The sequence below is a fragment of the Callithrix jacchus genome, chromosome 15, assembly GCF_049354715.1.
Source record: "Callithrix jacchus isolate 240 chromosome 15, calJac240_pri, whole genome shotgun sequence".
In the NCBI taxonomy this organism is placed as follows: domain Eukaryota; kingdom Metazoa; phylum Chordata; class Mammalia; order Primates; family Cebidae; genus Callithrix; species Callithrix jacchus.
In genome coordinates this window covers 55908029-55926030 of record NC_133516.1, presented here as the reverse complement: position 1 = coordinate 55926030, position 18002 = coordinate 55908029, and positions in this window count along the sequence as shown.

Genomic DNA, 18002 nt, shown 5'->3' with positions numbered 1-18002 from the left:
GAATGAGATGAAAATATCAATTCCTTGTCTTTCAGTTTTGTTTCTTCTCCTGTTACTCCTTTGCTGGTCTAACTCCAGACCGACTTTGGGAATTTTTCAGCACAGTATGATGGAACTGTTTACCACCCTTTCTGTGTTCATTCTCCCATGCTGGTGTGTGGTGGACAAAAACTGATCAGGATTTAAATAAAAAGTTAAATAGAAGAATAGAATGTTACCAGAGAGTCAAGATTTCTGTAGTCTATAAATATAAAACAATGTCAAATTAACTTTTAATGCCCAACCTGGAATGACCAAAGCCCCATCTTTAAATGGCCCTTGCAAAATATTTTTTATGTTTTGGTTTTAACTGATCCAACAAAAATGCTTTAAAAATGTGAATATCATTTTCAGGAAGTGCCCGGCATCTGCTTTCAGGCAGCTATAAATGCTCAGTATTGTTACAAACTCTCATCTTTGTGGCTTGGCCATAATGTCTTCTATAATTTGCATCTCTGACTTTTACATGACTTTTATTAACAGTCAAGTGGCAAAAATAAGTGTTTATTTCTCATGAGTCAATGTTGTTCAGCTAATGTAGGCCAGGCTCAGCTGGGTAGATCTTCTAATTTTGGCTTGGCTCATTCAGGCATGTGGAGTTGGCAGGGGGTCAGCTGCTTTAGACTGAGCTTGGATGGGAACACTCAGCATTGCTCCACATGTCACTCATCTTTCTCCTGAGAGCAGTGGGCCTGCATAGGAACATTATTCTCTTGACAATGGCAGAAGGACAAGAACGTAACTCAGTCTGGTAAGTAATTTTTCAAGCTTCCACTTGCATCACGAATGATGGCATCCTGTTGGCCAAAACACATCATATGATCAAATCCAGGTTCTAGAGTAGAACAGTGTACTCTTGATGGGAAGGACTGCATAATTATGTGGCAATGGAATCTATTTCTCAAAGGGTGAAGTATTGGTTCTATGAAGGCAATTTACCACAGATATCCCATCTTTCCAGCAGAAGACAATTTCTCTATTAACATCTCCCTATACAGTTTCTCTATTAACATATACATTTTCCATTGAAAGTTTAGGCTCATTTGTGTTAACTCATTAGTAAAAAAATCTATGTCCTTAACCATAAGTTAACTAGTAGGCAGCAAAGCTATTCTTTTAAAGGATTTTATTAAAGTTTTGGCCAAAGGAAAAATTTATCTTTCAAAGAGCATACATATATGTGTATTTATGAATTTATTTATTCAACCAATATTTGTAGCATTGATAATTTACAAAAAGCCTAAATGCTTTGAGATGCAATATTAATAAAATAATGTTTCCACCTTTTAGAATAAGTATAAATTGGAAAAAGGCCCCTTCCTAAGACAACCGTAAAAATAACTCCTAACAGTTGAGAAGTCCAGTAAGAAAATTGGCTTTTTATTGTTTTTTTTTGCCATTGAATATTGTTCTTATCACATCAACTTAAGTGGTGCACATATTATTAGTTATGTTACTTAATGTTACGTTAAAATACATTTGTTAGCAATCAGTGATAGTGGATATAATACGGGATTTTTCACAAGACTGTTAAAATGGGAAAAAGTAATCAAATAGAAAAGTTGAGATGCACTATATTTCCATGAGGGGTTGAAATGAGCAAATGAGCTCAATGAGAAAAGACTAAGCATAGCAGACCTGTGACTGCTATCATTAGAAAAACCTGCAAACAGTGTTAGCCCTTGGCTGGCATTTGGGAACTGGGATTTCAGAAGGGTTCTTGCTATTCCTAGAACTGTTAAGAATGCCTCACTGTGCCTAAATTGTTTGTGCAAACAAATGCTTTATAAGCAATACCTGCTTTCTTTGGGGGAGTCTGGAGTGTTGGTGCATGCTGGGCAGACAGTGCCTACTCCCAGTAACCCGTGGCTCTGAGTCCTGATGAGCATTCCTGGTAGACAGCATTTTAAGAGTGAAGTCATAACTTGCTGCTGGGAAATTAAACACAACCTGCATGACTCCACTGGGAGAAGACTTTGGAAAGCCTGTGCCTATTCTCTTAAGAACTTCACCCCATGAGTCCTTTCCCTGTGCTGATTATGCATTGTATCCTTTTGCTGTAAAAATCATGACCATGAATATGATTATTTGCTGAGTTTTGTGAGTCCTTCTAGTGTACCATTGAACCTGGGAGTATTCTGACCCCTGGTAATACTGCTACTTCTGACACAAATACAATCTTCTATTTGCTACTGTAAGCTTTCAAAGGTAATATTGAATGGTCAACTCTTCATGCATTCAACAGAAACTTACTGAGCATCTATTATACAATAGGCACTGTGCTAAAATATGAGAATAAATTTGAATAAGACCCACATGAAACCTGCCTTCATGAAGACTGGACTCAGCAGGTGTTGAAATAATAAACTAAGATGAAGCCAAAATTATTTTCAACACATCCTCCCCTCTCTGCTTTTGGCTAAAGTAGGAAACATGCCAACTAGTTATATAGAATAATCAATAAAGGAGCCACTTCTTCTCCTTCCTCCCTCCCGACTCCCTGCTCCCCATTCCCCACTCCCCTCCCTCATCTCCTCCTCCTTTTCTCTCTCTTTCTCTCTCTCTCTTTCTCTGAAGGCTAAAGTGAATAAATAGAAGAGAAAAATAAATATATAATTGGTTGTGATCAATTAGTTGTAAACACCATTGTACTTGGACCAGCCAGGACCAAATTCTTAAAAACCATTTCACCAAAATTTAGTGCTTGCCTTTCTGTTGTTTGTAAATAATCATAATAATACCTATGAATATGAGTATTATGTTATTTTAAAATTCAGTAAATATCTAAAAGCAATTGATAATGCTAAAAAATAGTTACTGTATATTTTCATGACCACGTTTGCCAAAGTACTCTCAGGACTCTTACAAGAGAAAATAACAGATACCATCCCTGTATTATAGCTGGTAACTCTACTGCTATGAATTCTGATAGCAAGTTCAAATAATGAATTTGTAAGTGGAAACAACACAGACTGAGTATTGTAATTGATTCTTTGAGGCAACCAACATTTCTTGAAATAATTAGGTCAGATATAATATTTGAAATGTAAATGTGGATTTTAAAAAGAGTCAAATGATGAAGTGAAAATGGTAGTATTATTACCCTGTTGGAATTAAGAAAGAATTGCAAAACATATTGGAAATTTTAATTGCTTGCCTACTTTTGCAGCTTCACGCACAGTTTTTTATGGGCACAAGTGAGCCTCCAGTTTTTATTTTAAGATGTGCTTAAAGCATATAAACCAGATTAAGTTAGCTTCCATCTGCACAAAAGTGGGAAGGTTTCACTGCCTTGTGTGCCGACCAGCAAATATTTTCTCTTCTTATATCAACTTCTGCTGGGAGGTTGAAAAAACTAGATGGCATAGAAAGATGTGCCACCATGATCTAATTTTTTTCAATTACTTTGGGTCTTACTGGAGCATACATCTTATATTTTATGGTCACCCATTCATCTCCTGTGCTTTGCTGCCTTTGTAATCTCATCATTAACAATATATGAGAAGAGTAGTTCTACAGATTTAGGCATAACTGATTTGTTCTTGGCTGCTAGCACACTGGGGGTGGATTGGCTTTTGTTATGAATCATTTGTGCACATGATTTAATATATGTTTGGACCATAAGTCTAGCTTTGATTTTCAAACATTTGACAGGTTGAGTCAATCTTGCATGAATGCAAGTAAAATGCAATGTGTGCACAGTATTATCTCCCTCAACATGGGGTTTTCAGACATGTAATAGTTTTCACGGCTGTTGTGAATTCACGAACATTTTGAATTGGAGTTTAACCTGTGTTTATCGCTCAAAATCTAAAACAAAGAATTGTCAAAAGAGATTGAGAAAACATTGAATTAAGAAGCATTAAAAGCATCACATTTTGTGATAAAGAACATGAGTTTGGCATCATAAGGTTCTATGTTCATAGGACTGACTTTTTATTTGTAAAATAGGGCTAAAAGCAGGATTTACCTTCTGAAATTGTTTTCCATATGAGGTGACAAAATTTTCAGCGTGTCATAATCTCAGTGACTCAAGAAGTGTTACCTATAATATATAATTTTTATAGTTGAACATACATATACAAAAGTGCACAAAATCTAACTATGCAGCTCAATTCATTTTCAAAAATTAAAACTTCAGTTTAGGTTGCACTAAGGTCAAGAAACAGGATATTGTTACATGTTTCTTCCAGAAACCAGATCCCACCAACACCAGAAATAGTCATTGACCTGACTTCTGTCATCATAGTTGAGTTCTGCATATTTTTAAACTTTCTGTGTAGGTTTTTTACAGGCACTATCATGTTGTCTGCAAACACTGTTGACTTGAAATGGGAAGAGGAGCCATCTTTGTCTCATTCCCTATTTTGGAGGGGACAAGTGGTTTTTATAATTAATCATTTTGTATAATCTTTGATTTATTTTAAAAAGGTACTAGCAAATTAAGAAAATGCCTGTCTATTCAACTTAGGCTAGAGATTTTTGTTTTGTTTCTAGTAAAGAATGTTGATTTGATCACAAGCTTTCTATGCATTTAGGGATATGAATTTCTTTTTGTGGCTAATGCATCAAATTACATTTTTCTCAAATGTTAATCAACTTTGTATTCACAGAATAAACCTCACTTAATTGTAGTGTGTTATCCTTTGTATATATCCAGGATTTCATATAATATTTTGTTGAGGATTTTACATCTTACTGATGAGAAAGATTTGTTGAAATTTTATTTCTTGTAATACCCTCGTCAGGTTTTGTATCAAAGTTATGCTAGTCTTATAAAACAAGGTAATAAATGCTGCTTCTACTTGGGATTTTTTTAAGTTTACATTTTCTTCCTTATGTATTTGGAAGAAGTCACTGATGAAACCATCTAAATGTAGGGTTTCTTGTGTCAAACTGGTACTTAATTTCAGGAAATGTCTACTTTTCATCTAAATTGTCAAATTTATATTTTGTTCTTTATTATTTCCTTCCTTTTGCTTTCTGGGGATTAATTTACTCTTCTTTTGCTAGTTTCTCAAGATGGATGCTTAATTTGTTGACTCTCAGCCTTTGATATTTTCTAATATATGCATTTTAAAGCCACAAATATGCCGCTAAGCACTCTATCAGATGTCATGCAATATTTGATATACTGGACCTTTGTTATTTTACTGAAAAGATTTTCTAATTTTTTGGTGAGTTATTGACACATATTTTTATTTAATACATATTGCTTAATTTCCAAGAAGCTAGAGATAATCCAGTTATTTTTTTATTAAACTATTTTTAATTATATTATGTTCCAAAAACATAATTTGAGTGATTTTATTCCTAATGCAATTTGTTTAAGTTTATTTGAAGACTTATCATAGATTAACTTTTTGGTAAATATTCTGTGTGGACTCACAAAGAATATTTACTGTCATTATTGGGTACAGTGTTCAATGAATGTCATTAGGTTGAATTGGTTAAGGGTGTTGTTCAGCTCTTCTGTGATGTTACTGACTTTAGTTGTTCGGAGTGGAAACTCAGGTATACTGCCAGTGATTCCACCACTTTTGAATGAAAGTCACCAGTCTATGATTTCTCTTAATTGTCCTACTTAATTCTGATAAAAATTAAAATCTTCAGAAGCAAGTTGATGCTTAAAGTAATTTATGTTACTTAATAGCAATTAATGTTACTTAGAATTCATATTTATAATATGGCTTTATTTGAATGGCATTTGAATTCAGTAATTTAACTTTCCTAGAAGATGCTGTCATAAGTCATGACATACTTTCTTCTTGGATACCTAAAGGTTGCTGAGAATGAAATGCTAAATTTTACTTTATAGCTCAATGAGTCAATAGGTAATACTAATGATACCTACTTGCCCTTAAGTTGGCAAAATTAACTAGACCAGTTTATGCTATAAAAATTAGGGCTTCATTAACACTACATAATTAGGCATCCAGCTTTCCCAAGTGAAAACCTCACAGGATCTTGAAATGGTAAATGAATGAACTATGGGTCCAGGATTTCCAAATAGTAATGATTTCATATCAAGAAGCTAGATATTTCAAACCAAAATATTGAAGCTTTTGTTGTCAATCAGGGAGCTAGATTAATTTGTCTCATACTTAAATACTCTAATTTAGATGGTTATGGTTCAACTTCGGATACAAATAGCAGGATCCTAAAGGTGATACTTTTAAACGAACTAATAAACCAAGCTTCCAGTATCCCTTAGCTATGAGGAAGGAATTGCTTTGCTAGTAAATTTGGCCTAAGCCAATAGTATCTATGAACAAATATAAAGAAATAGCACAGTTGGGTTTATGCTGGAAATTAGTTTTAAACTCTATTGCATTTATTTGGTATAACTCTAGTTTGGGAATAAATGTGTTACTGTGTATTCTAAGACTGTCCACTGAAAGAATATATGGTATGCCAAAATATTACAATATTCCTTTGCCAATTTTTCTTTTCTTCTCTTTTGTAATTTCCTGTCTTTGAGAGTCAAGAGCTAGAATGGAACAAAGTTCATTTTTATCAGAGCATTCTAAACAATCCCTAATAAATATTGATCATGCCCAAAGGCAGTAATCCAAGAGTCTTCAAAAAATATGTGATTCCTATTTTTCTGTAACCAAAAAAACAGGAATATAGGAGCCAAACTGACATATTTTCATGTTCACAAAATGATGAAAAGTTTTATTTTCACTTAACTCACCTAAAACTAGAAGTGATGCTGCTTAGGAAAAATAGTTGTTAGGCACTGCAGTTATAGTGAGCTGTGTGGGAAAGGAATGTTATTAACGTGGTTAATGACGTGGCCAAGTTGGTTTTAGCTATAGTATTCTTGTGACATGGCTTTTAGTGTGCAGAAACTTTGTGTTAAGACTGTCAGAGTTGACGAATCTGGAAACAGTCATTCTCAGCAAACTGACACAAGAACAGGAAAAGAAACGTGGCATGTTCTCACTCATAGGTGGGTGTTGAACAATGAGAACTCATGGACACAGGGAGGGGAACATCACACACTGGGGTCTGTTGGAGGGGAATAGAGGAGGGACAGCAGGGGTAGGGAGGTTGGGGAGGGATAACATGGGGAGAAATGCCAGCTATATGTGATGGGGGAGTGGAGGCAGCAAACCACATTGCCATGTATGTACCTATACAATAATCCTGCATGTTTTGCACATGTACCTCAGAACCTAAAGTGCAGTAAAATATATTTTAAAAAAGTCTGTCAGAGTGGATATTGATTACAAAGAGGATTTAGACTATTGTAGAAGTCATCTTAGAAGATATTCTTATTTTTTATTTGCACTGTGTGATTGAATGGCTTTTTTTTTTACTTTCTCTCTCATCCTATCTTGCACTGAAAAACATTCTCCATTCATTTTTCCCTAAAGCGTGGTGTGCTTTGATATTCAGAGACAAACCATAAGACTCCCATCAAAGAAAGAAGCTTAACATTAAAAGGCACCAGAACACAGTGGCCACATTCCTGATCTTAAAATAATTATTTAAAATGCACATTATAGAATTTGCCACACTCTATATTTTGAATTCTGTTATTCTGGAAATGCCATGACCATATTCCTCCTACATGTATTAGGAGAAGAATGAATTAAGCAGAATGCTGTTTAGAGTTCTTTATAATTTGGTTAATATTTATGTTTTAAGCATTTACTCACTTTGCTTTTCTTCTTATGTAAGAGAAAACTCAAGAAGAAAACAGGCCAGTCTTTTAAAATTAGGAAAAAATATCCAATATAAGTTACTTTGTTTTCAAAATAAATTTTATATTAGGTTGCAATTCCAAGACTAGACCATGATATTATCATTGGGGTATAGAATTCTTATCAAAAATATTCATCTCATTCTAGATGTACTCTAAATTGTGGCAGATGACATCATTGGAGAAACAAATTTATATTTAGATTGACATCTCTCATCTACTAGCATTAACTTTGGCCAAGTTTTAGCTATAGAGTCGGCGTGCCTTATTTTTTCTGGATGTTTTATTTGCCATTTAACATACACAAGGATAGCTGCCATGATAAGAAAATAAGATTTAATTGATATTCTTTTGAAACAATCTTTAAAAAAAGTCATAAGTAAAAAATCATTGTATTATCTCTTATCACATTTTGAATTATTATCTGGATAGTTTTCCTAAGATAATACAGTGAATATTAAATATTTAATATTTAAAATTATTTTAAACCTATTTTAAATTAATTATACAACTAGAAATGAAAAATGAAATTCTAGAAGTACATATTTTTAAAATTGTGATAAATATACACAATACAAACAAAAATATATACAATATGAAACTTTCCATTCAAAACATCTTTAAGGGTACAATTCAGTTGCATTTGTACAACCATCACTACTATTTCCACAACTACATCATACCAAACAGAAACTCTGAATTTCTTAAAGAATCACTCCTTGACATAGTTTGGCTGTGTCCTCACCTAAATCTCATCTTGAATTATAGCTCCCATAATTCCCAGGTATCATGGGAGGGACCCTGTAGGTGGTAATTGAATTATGGGGGTGATTTTCCTGTGCTGTTCTTCTGATAATGAATGAAGCTCATGAGAGCTGATGGTTTTATAAAGGGCAATTTTCCTGCACATGCTCTTTTGCTTGCCACCATGCAAGACATGACTCTGCTCTTTCTTCACCTTCCACCATGACTGGGAGGCCTCCCCAGCCATGAGGAACTGTGAGTCAATTAAACCTCTTTTCTTTGTAAATTATCCAGTCTCAGGTATGTCTTTATTAGCAGCATGAGAACAGACAAATACACTCCGTATTATTTCTTCCTAGCCCCTGATAACCTCTATTCTGCTTTCCATCTCTATGAATTTGCCTATTCTTGTGTCTCTTCAAAGTTTTGATGTTGAAGTCTTAACCCCCAATGTGATGCTATAAAAAGGAGGGGCTTTGGGAGGTAATTAAACCATGAGGGTGGAGCGCTCATGAATGTCATTGGTGCCTGTGATTGTTAATATTGAGTGTCAACTTGATTAAATTGAAGGATGCAAAGTATTGTTCCTGAGCGTTTCTGTGTGGGTGTTACCAAAGGAGATTAACACTTTAGTTAGTGAACTGGGAAAGGCAGACCCACCATAAATTTGCGTGGGCACAATCTAGTCAGCTGCCAGTGCAGCCAGAATTTAAGTAGACAGAAGAACATGTAAAGACTAGATTGACTTCACCTCTGAAACTGCATCTTTCTCCTGTGCTGGGTGCTTCCTGCCCTCAAACATTGGACTCCAAGTTCTTCAGTTTTGAGAATCAGACAGGCTTTCTTACTACTCAGCTTGAAGATAGCCTATTGTGGTACCTCACCTTGTGATCATGTGAGTTCACACTCCTTAATAACCTCATCTGTATGTATACATCTATCCTATTAATTCTGTGTTTCTAGATAACCCTAATACAGTGCAATTTTAAGAAGTGAGATAAGAATATGAGCATTTGTTTCTTCTTCCTTTCACTCTCCCCCTCTGTCTCCAGCATGAAAGCACAATGAGAAAGCAGCTGCCTATAAGCTGAGAAATTACCCTTTTCAGATGCAGGATCAAGCACCTTGATCTTGGATTTCCTAGACACCAGATCTATGAGAAAAAAATATTTGGTGTTTAAGCTACCCACTCTATAGTATTGTTATAGCACCCGAAACTGACTAGTACACTCTTATAAGTGGAATCATACAATACTTGCCATTGTGTTTGTGGCTTATTTTACTTAGTGTAATATCTCTAAGGTTCATTTGTATTATAGCACCTATCAGAATTTCATTTCTTTTTAAGGCTGAATAATATTTCATTGTACGTGTATGTTGTATTTGTTTATCTATTTGTCTGCTGATATACACATGGGTTGCTTCCACCTTTTGGCAGTTATCAAGAATGCTGCCATGAACATTGGTGAACACTGGTGTTCAAGTATCTGTTTGAATTCTTGCTTTCAATTATCTTGGTTATATACATAGGAATAGAATTGCTGGGTCATATGACAACTCTGCTTAACTTTTTGAAGAGCCACTAAACTGTTTTCTGCATCAGCTACACCATTTTATATTCCTGCTAGCAATTCACAAGGTCTCCAACTTCTCCACATTCCACCAACATTTGTTATTTTCTGCTTTTTTTTTTTTTTTTAAATCAATTCTAATCTGTGAAAAGTGACATTTCATTGTGGACTTGAGTTGCATTTCTTGAATGACTGGTGTTGTTGAACATTTTTTTTCTTGTGCTTCTAATCATTTGTATATCTTCTTTGGAGAAATGTATATGCAAGGTTTTGCTCTTGCCGGTGCCTAGGATTGCAGGCATAGTGGCTTATGCCTGTAATCTCAGCACTTTGGGAGTCCAAGGCAGAAGAATCTCTTGAGGACAGGAGTTTGAGACCATCCTGGACAACACGGTGAGACCTTGCCTCTAAAAAATTTACGAAAAAAAAAAAGGGCTGGTTGTGTTTTCACATACTTATGGTCCTAGCTACTCAGCAGGCTGTGAGGGGGAGGATTGCTTAGTAGCTTGAGGCTGCAGTGAGCTATAATCACGACTGCACTCCAGCCTGGATGACAGAGCTAGACAACCATCTTTTTTTTTTTTTTTTTTAATTTTTTATTGGATTATAGGTTTTGGGGTACATGAGCAGAGCATGCAAGACAGTTGCGTAGGTACACACATGGTAGTGTGCTTTCTTTTCTTCTCCCCTTCACCCACATTTGGCATTTCTCCCCAGGCTATCCCTCTTCAAGGAGAACTACAAACCACTGCTCAACGAAATCAGAGAGGACACAAACAGATGGAGAAACATTCCATGTTCATGGTTAGGAAGAATTAATATCGTGAAAATGGCTATACTGCCCAAAGTAATTTACAGAATCAACGCTATCCCCATCAAGCTACCATCGACTTTCTTCACAGAACTGGAAAAAACCACCATGAACTTCATATGGAACCAAAAGAGAGCCCGCATAGCCAAGTCAATTCTAAGCAAAAAGAACACAGCGGGGGGCATCACACTACCGGATTTCAAACTATACTACAAGGCTACAGTAATCAAAACAGCATGGTACTGGTACCAAAACAGAGATATAGACCAATGGAACAAAACAGAGGCACTGGAGGCAACACAACATACATACAACTATACAATCTTTGATAAACCTGACAAAAACAAGCAATGGGGAAAGGATTCCATGTTTAACAAATGGTGTTGGGAAAACTGGCTAGCCATGTGCAGAAAGCAGACACTGGACCCCTTCCTGACACCTTACACTAAAATTAACTCCAGATGGATTAAAGACTTAAACATAAGACCCGGCACCATAAAAACCCTAGAAGGAAATCTAGGCACAACTATCCAGGACATAGGAGTAGGCAAGGACTTTATGGACAACCATCTTAAAAAACATGTTATTTTGTTGCTGTTGCTGAAAATGTTTAGAAAGTTTACATATCCTGAAAATCCCATATAATAAAAAAAATATATAGAGAAAGAGCTTTTATATTTATATATGTGTGTTTATATGTATATAAACACTTTTGTATATATATGCCACTTCTTGGCTAATAGGCAGCTGCTTTCTGATTGTATTCTCATGGGCAGAGAGAGAAGTGAAAGGATTAATTTTCATAATATTTATATACATACACATATCTATATATAATTTGCAAATATTTTCTCCCATTCTGAGTTGTCTTTTCACTCTCTTGATAGTTTTCTTGATATGCAAGTTTTTAATTTTCATGTCCAATTTATCTTCTTTTTTATTGCCTGTGCTTTTGATGTCATATATAAGCAATCATTACCCAATCAATGTCATAAAGATTTTCCCCATTTGTTCTTCTAAGAGTTTTATAGTTTCCATCTCTTTAGATTAGATCTTTGGTCCATTTTGAGTTAATTTTTGTGTGTGGTGTAAGGTAAGGGTGCAGCTTTATTCTTTGAATGTGGATATCTAGTTTCCAAACTAACAAGCACCGTTAGTAGAAAAGTGCCCATCCCCTAACGAATGGTCTTAGCACCATTGGACCACATGTATATGAGTGTTTAGTTTTGGTGTTTCTATTCTATTTCATGGGTCAATATGTTTTTTTTTTACATCAGTATCACATCATTTTGATTACTGTGACCTTTTAATAAGTTTTAGCAAATAAGAAATCAGAAAGTATGAACCCTCCAAGTTTCTTTCCTTTTCCAGGATTGTTTGGTTATTTGAAGTTGTTTGAGATTCCATGTAAATTCCTGGATGAGTTTTTCTATTTCTGCAGAAAAACACTCTTGGATTTTGAGTAATTGTGTTGTGCCTGTAGATTGCTTTGCATTTTGTATTGCCATCTTAACAATATTAAGTGTTTCCACCATGAACATGAGACATCATTCCACTTACTTATGTCTTTAATTTATTTCAGGAATGTTTTATAGTTTTCTATGTATAAGTTTTTTTGCCTCTGCGAATTATTTCTAATTATTTTATTATTTTTGGTGCTATTATAAATGGAATTGTTTCCTTAGTTTTATTTTCACATTGGCCATTTTTAGTGTATAAAAATGCAATTTATTTTTGAGTGTAGACTTTGTCTCCTAGTACTTTGCCAACTTTGTTTATTAGCTCTAACAGTTTGTGTGTGTGTGTGTGAATCATCTTTAGGGTTTTCTACATATAAAGTGATAACATCTGTGAAAAGAGGTAATTTTACTTCTTTCACATTGGATGTATTTTATTACTTCTTTCCTAAACATTCTGGCTAGTGCTTATCATACTCTGTTGAACAGAAGTGGTGAAAATCAATATCTTGGTCTTGTTTCTAATCTTAGAGGAAAAGTTTTTAGTCTTTCACCATTTAGTGGGTTGTTAGGTGTGGGTTTTCCATATGTATGATGTTTTTAACATTGTATACTCCCCACTGAATTTATAGAACTAAATAACTTGTCTAATTTATTAATAAAATAAATTTGAGAATGCAAGTCCCCAAATGTCAGTTAAAGAATAGCTTTAGATGTTTATAATACAAACCCCCCAAAAGAATGGCCAACATAAGATTTCAGTTTATTTTTCTGTTATGTGATAAGCCCAGATTTAAGAAGCTGAAGTCTGATATAGTTGTTCCACAGAAACATTTGGGGACCAGGCACCTGATACTTTCTGCTCAGAAAGGTGTGGTGGTCTTCACTGTGCTTATAAGACGTTGGTAGCAGGATTATTTGAGTCAAAGAGCAAAAGGCTATTATCTGCTGAGTTTCTTCTCTCTATACAAGAAACTTTCCTGGAAACTCCAATACTTTCTGCTAGGTTTATTATAGGTTAGAATCTAGTTGCATGTTCAACCTATGTACAATGTATGCTAGGCAATGTAGTTTTTAAGATGGGTATATTACTCAAATTGAGGAAAAAGGATAAAATGGCTATTGTGAAAGTATCAATCTATTCTACATCATTGTCCTTCATCATAGAAACATAAAGGTGGGAAAAGCAATGTCCTAAATAAGGTATGCAAATAACTGGCATAAAGTACATATTTCAATAAATTTTTATGTAACAAAATGAATGACTAAATTGTTCTGCATACATTTCTTATAGTGGAAATGTCAGAAAGTAGTTTTTAGTGATATTTTCCATTTCACCTAAAAAAAAGGATGGTAAAAAAATAACAGGATTTTGTCTTTCACATGTAAATATTGTTTTTGCCTGATTCAGATGCATTAGTGAAACTTAATGAAACACTGGCATCCTTCTATGATCTTATTAATATTTTATTCAATGTTAAATAATCAAATTAAATAGTAAAAAATAATTTAGAGGATGCAAATTTATGAATTGAACATCTTAGCATTGTTGTATAAAGTATATGCTGTATATAATTATTCCCTGAAGGCACAAATATCTCAGAATTCTCTGTCTTACATGATCTATTGCTGACTTACCTCAATTTCTCAAATTCACTTGCAGTTTCATTACTGTATTCTAAGCCAAGAAAATTCTTGGAAGCCAGTGCCTACAAGAGCCTGTCATATTTTTTACTTCAAGAATTAAAACATTATCTATTTACTCTTGCTTTCTACATGCATTCATTAAGGAGTGCAAATTACACAATTAGATGCATTTTGTTGCTCAAATGAAAATTTCATATGCCAAAATCTGAGCTCAAGAGTGCCAATTGGTAAATCTCAACCTCAGATTCTGCACTGCATACTGATTTGTGTTTTTGCTTGAATCTTTTCAACTTGAAGGTTTAAAGTATCACTCTTCATTCTAAGTATTGTTTTCTTAGAATGCTTTTGATTTCTAACTGTGGTGAAGAATGATGGATTGAGATTAGATAGTGAGATTCATTGAGTGTTGAATGTTATTTACCACTGTTTTTCTTCTACATCACTAGATAAAAATGAATCAAAATGAGTTTTACTGTAGAACATGGCAAGTATCACTACTTTAAATAAACTTCTCAGTACAAATCAGGAAGCCTTTTTATGAATACAACAATGATTTTAAAATGCAAGAAATTAACAGGGTAGAAAATGTTTTTATCTTCCATCACAATTATTTCTTAAGTGCCGTTCAACAGCCTCAAATATTTTATAATTATATTACATGAGCTAACATTTAGCAAATATGCACTTGGGCTAGGCACTCTTCTACAAGTTTATTCATTTTACCACATTTACTCTTTATAAAAACTCATAAGTAATTTTATCCCTATTTTATAAACACATTTTCTAAGCCACAGAATCAGAGCTAATAGGCAGTGGAACCAGGATTGGAATGCAGATTAGCTTCATTTAGAGCTTATAATTTTAACCATGAGGCTATGTGACTTTCAATGAATATTCATTGGAATATTCATTAATGGAATATACATGTACATATCTACATATGTAAAGACATGTGTGTGTGTGTATATATGCATATAGCTTAGGAACACTCTTTTTCTAACGTGCATCTGTTATCTACTTCTGTGTCTACATGCTCTTCTATACACCTGTTCTTCCAACATGCATCTATTAAGCATAATTTATTAACAGAGAAAGATTTTTAATGATAATTTGTTGCCATTTAGGTCAATTGAGATGGGATATAAATTGTATCATTCAAAAGAGGCAAGTTGTTATAATATGAATTATTATTTTGACACCCAAATAATATGATTAAGCTTATTTTAACACAAATTGAATCTAAAAAAGTTTGCCTTCATTCTTCAGTAATATGGGAAGCACTGTCCCAAATTTTAGTAAAGGATAATTTTATCTATAAAATTCTAGGTTTATGCATATTTGGCAAAAGAACAGTTTAGAAAGTAAAAGTTATTCCAACCTGCTATATTAAAAATAAAATTGCTTGTATTTTGCCATAATACTCTTTACTAAAAAGTTAAGTCTATTTTAAGCGGCTCCATTTTGTACCCAAATTCATCTGAAATACTTACTAATCTACTGACATTCATATTCCTCTAAAGTGATACCATGGTTTTGGGTCCCCAGTCATGCTGTGCAGGATAAAAATGGTATAATTTTACAAGTAACATTAGTGCTTTCATAAATTAGAAATTGTCTAACACAGCTATTTTAAAGACCAAAATGATGAAATTCTTAATGGACTCAAATAATTAACATAATAAATAGATGATAACATTTTCACATGTAAATTATACCATACTTCTTCTTGTATCCAAAGTCTGTAACATTTCTTAGTATTAATTAGATATTTTGACTAAAGGAAGCATTACATAAGGTGGTAGGAATCTAAAATTTCAGATAAATTGCTACTAATGTAGTATAATATTGTGTAAATGGATATTCAAACTTACCAAGAGACTGACCTGGCAGTATGAGTTACTCTTTCTGTTTTCTTAGCTCTACCATCCTAATAGCTGGGAAATTTAGGAGAAATCACCTCATAGATCTTTCTACAAATTGAAGATAGCAATAGTTACCATTCAATACAATATCAATTAATTAAGGCATAATATGTTTAGACAGTGCTTATTTCAAAACATGTGTTTTGATTATTTACAATATTTTTTGAGTAGTGCAATCTCAAAAACCTACATTTTTCTTTACTTGTCTGGATTTTGTTTACTTTTGCCCAAAGAAACTCTATAACATAAATGTGGTTATTTCAATGAGTCCTGGTATTGTGAAGATAAAATGTCAGTGGGCTTTAGAAAAAATGTTTATTGTCTATTTGATAAAAGTCCTTAATTATTTACTCTTTCACTCATGCATGCATTTATTTATTCACTGAATATTCTTTGAGTGCCAGTCACTGAGGACAAGATACTTAAGAAGACCAGCATGACCTCTACCTTCTTGGAGTTTAATAGCCGTAATGGAGAAAGATATTAGTGATCACACTTGCTACAAACTAGGATATATGCTAAGAAAGGACGAGGGAATAGTGATAAGTTTCAACAAAGAAACTCAACTGAGGTTGAAGGGGGCAATATTCTGAAAAAGTAACATCTAAGATGAGACCTAAAGGATGAGTGAGAATTTGCTCTATGAAATTGTTTCTGGATGAGGGAACAGTATGCCGAGGTGTTCTGAAGAAGGAAATGAACGTGAGACAGTGTTCATGTTCATTGTTGTGGGCAGAGGAGAGACGGGGATGAATTTGACTGGAGTATAGACAAGACCATATTTTATAAGCCTCAAAGGTAGGGTTAGAAGCTTGAGATTTTTCTCCTATTCATATTAAGAAACTGTTGAAGCATTTTAAGCCAGGAAGAGATTGGATAGAGTTTGCATTTCAAAAAGAAGACTAGCTGTTGTGTGGAGAATGGGTTGCGGGGGCCAGAGTGGAAGCCAACAGGAGGATGTGACAGTTGCTTGATAAAAGATGACAAAGTCTAGAATGCTTTGCCCAAAGCAGTGAGGATGGAGAAGGGGACAGAGAAAGGGACACATTTTGGGGGCACAATTGCTAGAATTTTTCAATAAAATACATGGATGACAGACTTTTGTATAGTGCTCTGTAAGTATCTATATCTCAAATATTCTGTATATATTTCCCTCCTGTCTTTGAAGTGGGGTCACATATTCTTGCCTTTCTAGTCCACTAATAATAATTCTTAAAATCTTTACTTTATCTTAGGGGATTTTTAAAATGTTACCTTTCCCATGAAACTGGCTCTCAATAGGAATGAACGCTCAACCAGTATGCTTTGCTTTTTCCTGCATCTTGGTGTTTGCAAGATGTTAGAGTGCAGCAGCATGGCCTGCACCGGTGCCTTATTTCTGCTCCTACCCTATTTTGTAAACCTCTCAGATGCCACAGCAACATCCTGATCATACTACACAGCAGATTGTATTACTTAGTATTCAACAAATATTTCCTGAAATTGATCTTTGTTTAAAGGTAAGAATAAGAACTTATGTGACAAAAACCCAGACGTTCTATTTTAGGGGATGTTGGGAATTTTTAAAACAGTAGCATTATAACAATCAGTGCATAGTACAGGGGTTACTGTATATTTGATTGATGTTCTCTCTGGCTCACTTAAAAAAATCTATGGTGTATGAATGCAAATACATATATCTACTATGTGGCCGCAAAAACTAAAAAGTAAAACAAACAAACAAACAAAAAACTTAGTCACAGGCACTGTTTTAGTATAAATACTTGTGGTGTTAATAGTTAATGATGCCAGTCTCCCAACATTGCTGTTAAATTCTTTCACCTGTGTTAGCTCTGTGACCACCAATGAGATTGTGGTTTTTTTTTCAAGAACAGAAAACATATTTTGCTTTGTCTCTTCCAAGATGTGTGTACAAATTCCTAATGGCATTGACTCTGTTTCCCCGGTGTCACTCCCATATTCTCACAGTTTAAGTGAGCCAGAGAGAACATCAATCAAATGACATTCTTTTTGGACTCACCTTGCTGCCCTCTTTGTAGCCCGACAACCTAGTGCCTAATTCTGAGAATATGTATTCTCCAACTGATTTCTTCAAATCTA